Source organism: Halyomorpha halys, unplaced genomic scaffold (assembly GCF_000696795.3).
Source record: "Halyomorpha halys isolate HHAL.00 unplaced genomic scaffold, Hhal_1.1 Scaffold685.1, whole genome shotgun sequence".
NCBI lineage: Eukaryota > Metazoa > Arthropoda > Insecta > Hemiptera > Pentatomidae > Halyomorpha > Halyomorpha halys.
This window is the reverse complement of record NW_027109568.1, coordinates 795,033-803,079: the sequence shown is the minus strand read 5'-3', so window position 1 is coordinate 803,079 and position 8,047 is coordinate 795,033. Positions and strand designations below refer to the sequence as shown.

General features: G+C 27.7%; 1 protein-coding gene across 5 annotated transcripts in view; it reads right to left on the bottom strand.

Annotated features, from left to right (window-relative positions):
- step (cytohesin steppke) overlaps positions 1-8,047 on the bottom strand; it is a 205,702-nt gene that overhangs the window by 69,419 nt on the left and 128,236 nt on the right. The window contains exon 1 of one of the 5 annotated variants that reach the window (XM_014427983.3): positions 3,523-3,565. The exons of the other annotated variants lie outside the window; for them this stretch is intronic. The gene's annotated coding sequence lies outside the window, so the exon portion shown is untranslated. Of the gene's footprint in view, positions 1-3,522; positions 3,566-8,047 lie in introns of those variants that run through there. 5 annotated transcript variants of the gene reach the window in all.

Below are 8,047 nucleotides of genomic sequence, written 5' to 3'. Positions count from 1 at the left end.
AAATATGAAGATGATCAGAGTTGCGGTCAAAAAGTACAAAAAAAACTATTTATTTTCCGACGTGTGAAATCTTTGGTCTAAGTCCCCCAAGCTATCAACTTGGAACAGCCCAGATGAAGCTCTACAAATTAAGACAAAACGTCGGAAAATAAATGTAAACTTTTTTTGTTCTTTTTGACCGCAACCCTGACCATCTTCTTCATGTTATAATAGTTAATTTCGAAATCCCAGGTATTAGTCATGAACTCATGAATACTTGATTGTTATTTAACAGGCATGATCCAACTCAGTTATTCTTTGTCAATGATTTCTTTATTCGACGAAATTTGGCAAATCGTCAATGCTTTGAATTAAAAAACCATGAACAATGGAATCTGGTCAATTGACATTATAGTAACACCATTTTGTATTCCTTCCACGTCTCTTATCCAATCGGCTTGTTGCAGCACTACCAACCAAAACCTATTGCGAATGCTTACCGATCCGTCCTGCGAATTTACTTTCGTTACAAAACAGAACTCTTTCAAAAGGTTTTGACAAATCTGTAACGACAAATACTCCTCCATCAGGCGAGGAAATTTTTTTGAGTTTGGTAATGAACCAAGAGAAAAAATAATAACCTCACAAATTTTGAAGTTTAATCTATAAATCGAATAAAAAAAAATTTGTTTGTCCGCCGTGGACGTTTTCTAACCGAAACTACAGTAAAGATTTTTTTAATTTGGCACCAAACTTACAAGTCACTTTACGACGATCTTCGGTACTAGTCATTACTGTCTGCCTTTTCGTTTCAACATGGCGTTCGATTATATGTTTTCTACGGCAATATCTCGACCATTTATGAAAACAGAGGAAAAATCCTCGGTGTTTATGTATCGCTTTCTCAAAATATTACGAACAAAAAATTGAGGTTTTGCGTTCCAAGATAAATATAATCTAAAAACACTCGAAATATTTTATTTCTCATTATTTACAAATATAATAAAATTATTAATTCTAATAAAGTTGTTAATAATGAATTCTTGAATAATAATGTCATTAATGATGTTAACATTGGAACACCTATAAACTAAAACTAATTTCTAATAATAAACCATTGCGTAATAATTTCCAGGGTTTTTTATTTTAATTTTTATGTTTTTGTTCTTTGATTATAGAAGTTTTTCAATAATTTTATTCCAATATAATCAATACAGATGTAGGTGATTTTTAAGTCCTGTGTCTGTGTCGATGATTAGTATAGTTTTGGATTTATACAAACCAAAAACTAATAATATTCGAGATTCAACATACTTCAAGATGTGACAAGACCTATTAGGCCAGTAGTTTAGATTTATGGTAGTCACTTAGTTTCAGTTTTGAAGATCATTCAAATACTTCTTTTTTGAAGAAGTTATTAGTCAGTTTAACGACAATATAACAAAAGATGACTCAATAAACTAAACCGAGAGATGCCAATTAGCCACAGTAACACAAGGACCATTCCAACATTCAAACCAAATTCCTCACAACGGCCAAAATATTAACGAACTGAATAAGGAACCGCTAATTAGGAATAATGAGTATTTATTAATATTTGAAAAAGAAGTGCCTCCAAAGCCGACAGCTTAATGGAGGAGTAGGAACAAAAACCTCCATTCATAACTACATAAGGCCCTTACTATGACCTAACCTACCATTCAAAAAGTTCAGGGCTCGACCATTTCCTGGGGGAACGCCTACCACTATTCGGAATTGGGACAATACGTGGGATAGCCGTAATTGCTACTATCAGCTCCAATAGTAAAGGTAATAAACAATCACTAACAACCCAAGTGGAATATGATCACGAATTAGGTATAAGATATATAATACAGGCATTTTAACCGTGGTCGAGTATATTCATATAATACAATGGGGGTTTTCATGATTTAAATAAGCTAACTAGATTATATTTTTAGATTAGCTAATATCAGGCATATTTTATCACCTCACTTTGTTTGTTCCAACAGGAGTACCCAATTTTAACACAACTATCAGCTGACTGGCGGGGGCATGCGCAATAAGATTACATATATTTCAGTTCCAAACCATGTACCAAGCTTGCGCTCCAACTTATTGAAGGTTAATACTCATGTTAGAACGAACCTTATACTTATTATTATTGTAATGGATTCCTTGACGACAAACAACTTTAATTAAAGTGTGATCATCCAATAAAAATACGTGATCAAATATAGGTTACAAGTAATCTCCGATAATGAAGAAAGAAAAATATACAAGTAACATTTATTAACCAAAGAAAGAGAATAATACTTGTGGCAGTCTTGGGACTGGCCGACAGAAGTGAAACTTCTAGAAATTAAATAATGTATTAACATTTTATTAACAAGCATATTTTTCTACAACATTTTTATTTATTTTATTTTCTTAATTAATTATAATTATTAAAGAATTTTTTATTTAATAATACTATTCATGTTTTCACCAAAACCTTTTAATTTTTGAAGACAAACACGATTTTTGGTATGAAGTTATATTAGGGGACTACTTTCGGTCTGTTTTAATTTAAGAGAAACAAATCGAGAATATTATAATGGAAAAAGTGAAATCAATCTTTTTTATTTTAATTTTCCTTGCTGTTATTTGTTTTAATGTATTTAGTAAATATTTCTTGATCTAGAGGTGACTGATTTTTTTCCATGTTTTCCCCACACATTTTGACAAAAGTATATAAACAGTGTTAACTAGTATAATTGTTAAAAAAAAATTAAAATATGGAGAACGTCTTAACAATTTTAATTTTATTTTTCCAATAATAATACTTAATATTAAAATTAAAATCAAACTAATTACGTCAGAAATATAATTATTATAATGCATGCAGTTTAAAGTTGGTAATACCTGAACTAAAAAAATATAGTAATAAATAAAAACAGCAATAACTGAGCAGTAAATATAACAAATTTATTTACATTTATTTTTACGATAGTAAAATATGCAAGTTACGTAAATACAAGTACATACGTAAATTATCTATATTCAATATTATATAAATTAAATTTTAAAAAAGGGTTTTACATTATAAACTAACAAATATTAAAAAATAAAGAAATATTAGTATCGATTAAAGTGAATTAGTAAGAAATGATGTGGCATTGAGTTAGACAATTAATGCTGATTGGTATAGATCCCAATAACTGCATTTAAAGACAAACCTAAATGAAATGCATCAGACACGAAATCGAGTTTTTCATCAATTGCTATAGAAATAAAACGTTTATGAAATTCCCGCAAAAATATTTATATCCAAGAAATAACATACTTTTCCCGTAGTTTTAATTTATTTATACATTTATGGACTAAACTTTTCTCCTACATAATGTAATTATTCAAAATAGGAATTCAGTAAGAATAAGGAAAGTAGAAAATAGTTATCTTTAAAAAATAAATTTAGTTCTAGGAGTTTTTTATATTATCATTAAATAGCAGCACTAAAAAAAAAAGTTCGAACAAAAATTATTGTAAGAAAACTTTCCTTACCAAGTGCCAATATTCCTAAATGAGTAAACGACTCAATATGCATACCTGAAACAAAAATAATATTTTATACTACAAATAGTATTTAATATTACACTTATCATTATTACATTTTAGTTTTCTCAAATTTGGGAAATTTTTCTAATTACTAAAATAATAAGGGTGCATTTATAGAAAAAAGGTTTTTGTTTTTTCCAGATATTTCAAATATTTCAATAAGATTTTTGTAAACATTATTTAAAACTGAGTAAAGAGGAAATGAATACTAGAAGTATCATACATTAATATAAAGAAAAAAAAAAAAAAAAGGACAATCATTTTTAATATAAAAACCACATTTATATGTGCCAGATGAAATATGCTCTATAAATCACACAATTTACAGAATAAATTGCAGTTAAATAACGTACGAATGAAAATATCGAAAAGGAATAGCATGTCCGGATGAATTTAACCTCTGGGCCAGTTTATTAATAGGCAGTATCGACCACTTTCAAATACTAAAGCAGAGTAATTGAGATCCTTTGATATCACAAGATGATACTTGTATTCTTCATACTAACGAATACTATAAGCATGTCCACTTCAATTATGCTGATAACTGACACTTTTAATGAATACGTTTGTTAAATAATTTATAATAACGACTATAAACTAAAGTGAAACAATAAAAAAAATCATCATCCATAGTTTCCAATCAAAACGTCGAAATGTTACCGAAAAAAGTTGTATTGACTGACAGATTTCCACAAGAGCTGAATGTTCAACAAATTGTTTGTATAGAACCATATTATACAAATGCTTAATAATCACGCAAAAAAAATGTTTAACCTGAATAAAAATAGATTCTTAAAAGTTAAATTTATCCAACTGAATTCAACAGCCCAATTCAAATCTTAAGACACATTTAAATTAAAAAATAACAAATTATGACCTAAAAGAATTACAATATTTTCCTTGACAAAGCATTAAATAAAAACAAAGACCGGTTATTGAACTATTAGTTAATACAATATTACTGATCAATTAAAGTGTTTTAATTTTTATTTTTATTCAATGTTGAGATAACATTACAAAGGCTATATAACCGTATTTAAGGATATATGTCCATACCCATAACCCAACATTAACTGGGCGCCATTTATGTTGTTTGGGATTTAAAAATGTATCTCGTTCAAGAATTTCAATTATTGTTGGTAAATCATTCTTTCAATCTGTATAGTGACCCATTAAGCATAAAATGGGTCATTGTTTTTTTCATTTAGCATAAAATTTCAATTTGTTTGGGATAGTTTAGTATTTTTTAATATAGAAAAAAAATCGGGATTCAAAACTGTGCATATTTAAAAATACCATGAATTTGTATCAGTACTTCTTTTTCGCTATTATTTCTCCTCTTATTCTTTTATGATATTTTTTTTTACGACAGATAGAATTTTTATATTGCAGTCAAACATAAAGGCCGTTTATTGCTACAATTACAGGGATTATAGATGTTATTTAGGCCTTGTTAAATGCGTTTACTGGTTTAAGTACACTTAACACCAGATTATTCCAAAATTTCAGCTGCTCTTGATTTAATTTTTTAAATTCAAAAAATATAACTTATTAGGAAAACAAATATTATAAATATAAATAAAAAATATTTTAAATTAGGGAGAGGTACTCGAAAAAACTGCGAGCGACTGTGTTGAGTTGCTAATACACAGCATATTGATCAGTCCAATATTAAAAGGATTTGTAAGACAATTATTTGAAAATAGTACAATACAATTTTTTATTATTTTTTTAAACAAAAGGTAGTTTTGAGTTTATTTTCTTAATAAAAGTATGGTAGTATATTCTTATCCTATGATTTTTTTTTCTAATCACACTGTTAATTTTACTATTTTTATTTATTATTTATGATAATTATTTTCTTCAAATTTCAACTTAATACTAATTTAATAGCAGATCCACAGTTTCGTATTTAATGAATCTAATTAATGTATTCTTATTTAATTATTTAATGATTTTTGAAGAGTATTATTGTTTTTATTTAGAGGCATATTTATTTGAACTCTTTTTTTATAGTTATAAAAATAATAGTTTTATATATCATAGAAAATAACTTTTTTTTTCAGGAAGTAACAGTTTAATTTCGTGTAATTTTATAATTTTGGTAATTTGGCGGATAGGTGTTCTGTGATTCATCGTCATGCTTGGCAATGGCAGCCCACACGAGGCCATTCAGTGAGGAGATGCATGTGTTCCAATGGTTTGCAAAGACCAGAGCAGCACTCGTGATACTGACACCCTAGGGACCTCCGTGGCAATCACACCATCTCATGTCTATGAATCACCGAATAGCACTCTATACAATTCTTGATAACTTCTTCTATAGATAGAACTTCTATCTTATCTCTTAATAGGATCTTTTTGTTGGCTATAAGCAATTTTATTGACCCGATACAACATGTAACCTTAATATAATACACAACATATATATTTTTACTTTTTTTTTTTATCACTAATTTATTATAATGATATTTTTTGTTCATATTTGAATATTTTATTAATATTGGGATATTTAGAAGAAAATCATTGCTGTGGTGCTTGTTTTATTTTTACCTTACCTTCAGTTACAGGTTCCGGTGGAGAGATTTAATATTGGATTAAAGAAGTAGTTATTCGGTGTTTAAAACTAAATTATTTCATTTCTGACGGTCGAGATGAGTTGCGCTGACAATTTAAAATGCGAAAACCAATTCCGTTGGATGAATCTAATTTACAATAGTTAATTTTTTTTCAACTAATTCTACATATAAATTTTTTTTTTAATTTAATTTTTCGCCATCGAAATAACAATAAAATAAATAAATAAAAATTTTAACTCATCTACATTAGATAAGTTAATAATAATAATATTTTTATAATAAATTTGGTGGATATATTGACTTCTGATAGAATACGTTTTATATATGTTAAATATGTATGTTATATGTAAGTTAATTTAATTCGAGTTTTTTAATGTGGAAGGAAGTGGAATCTGTGGGTATATCATCCTCGTTTCCTTTGTACAATATCAAATATTGCCGCAATGATACTGATAACTTATCTCTTCTATTTCCCCGTCGTCTCTGACGCAATAAGTCTAGCATAAAGCAAATTAATATTTTATAAAAGTGTTGTAAATATTTGTAGTCCATTTGAAGGTTTGTAGCGGGTTTGTTCTAGAACCTTTGAATAATATTTCGCTTGTTTGCTAACGATTTGAGTCTAACCCACGCGCCTGATTTAATGTTGTCAGCTCATTGAATTAGATACGTAATCTCCGAGCATAGATATGCAGCCCACCGGTATATTCAAATCTTCCACAAATACAGGATCTTGAATAATTCAGATACCATATATAATTTTTTTTTCTTTAATATTTTACCTGGGAGGAACTAGAAATTTCATCACATCCACAAAATATATTTCGTATATTCCAAGTTTTATTGAGTAACTAGTGGAGAATCCTGTCTAAAAGACGGTTTTAATCAACCTCTACCCTTCCCTCTCAACATAATATTTACTAATCTAAGCAGTAATTTATTAAATTAACTTTAAAAATAATTTTCAATTGACATTACTAAGAAATAAAAACAAGGCAGAAGTACCCACCCTTAATAATAATCATGAATTTTCTATTGATACAACTTCAAAATGGATACGGGCCATGGGCTATACAGTGCCCTTAGTACCATGACAGTGGCACCCAGATGGCTGATATACAAATTAATGCACTAACATATTTAACATTTATTATTATGATCAAATATAAGTTTATAATTGTAAGTTGGTCTCTGTTTGGTCCGACCATCTCTAACGGTAATCACAATTTTGGATAATTAATGCTTTTTATACTTTATTGCATTTTCCATTAAACATTTATATTTGTTTATAGTATTTTTTATATCATTTTCTTATAATTTATTTATTCATATTTACAACTGTGTTTAAAATATACATAAGTAAATTTGAAATGGAATGAAAATCAATCTTTATTTGATTGATATATAATATAATATAATTTGAAAAGAGATATTACAAGGATATCATACATTCTTGTGGAGAATTTAACCATTGATAGGACTTCAATTCGTCAATGTAAACCATTTAACTGATTATAAATGTGATTACAATATTAATACAATGATATTTTATAATCATGATACTTATATAATTATTATACTTACAACTATATTTACATACTACTATATTTACAATAGCTTCATCCTTAGCATTTCTCTATTGATCCAGTGTGAGGTATGCTTTGCTATTGTATCTGGACTGTATAAATAAACGTTTCTCAACCATTATTAATAATTTATATGGTATTCAAGCATAGTCAGTCGGCTATTAGCAAAACCTTAAGTTCGATATACGAATAATAAGTCATATTGAAATAGATTTCAACAGTTTTAATTAAAATTTTAAAAAACTGCTAAACTACGTCATTTTTCTTAATAATAAAAGTTTTATAACGAGTAATTAAAAAATATAT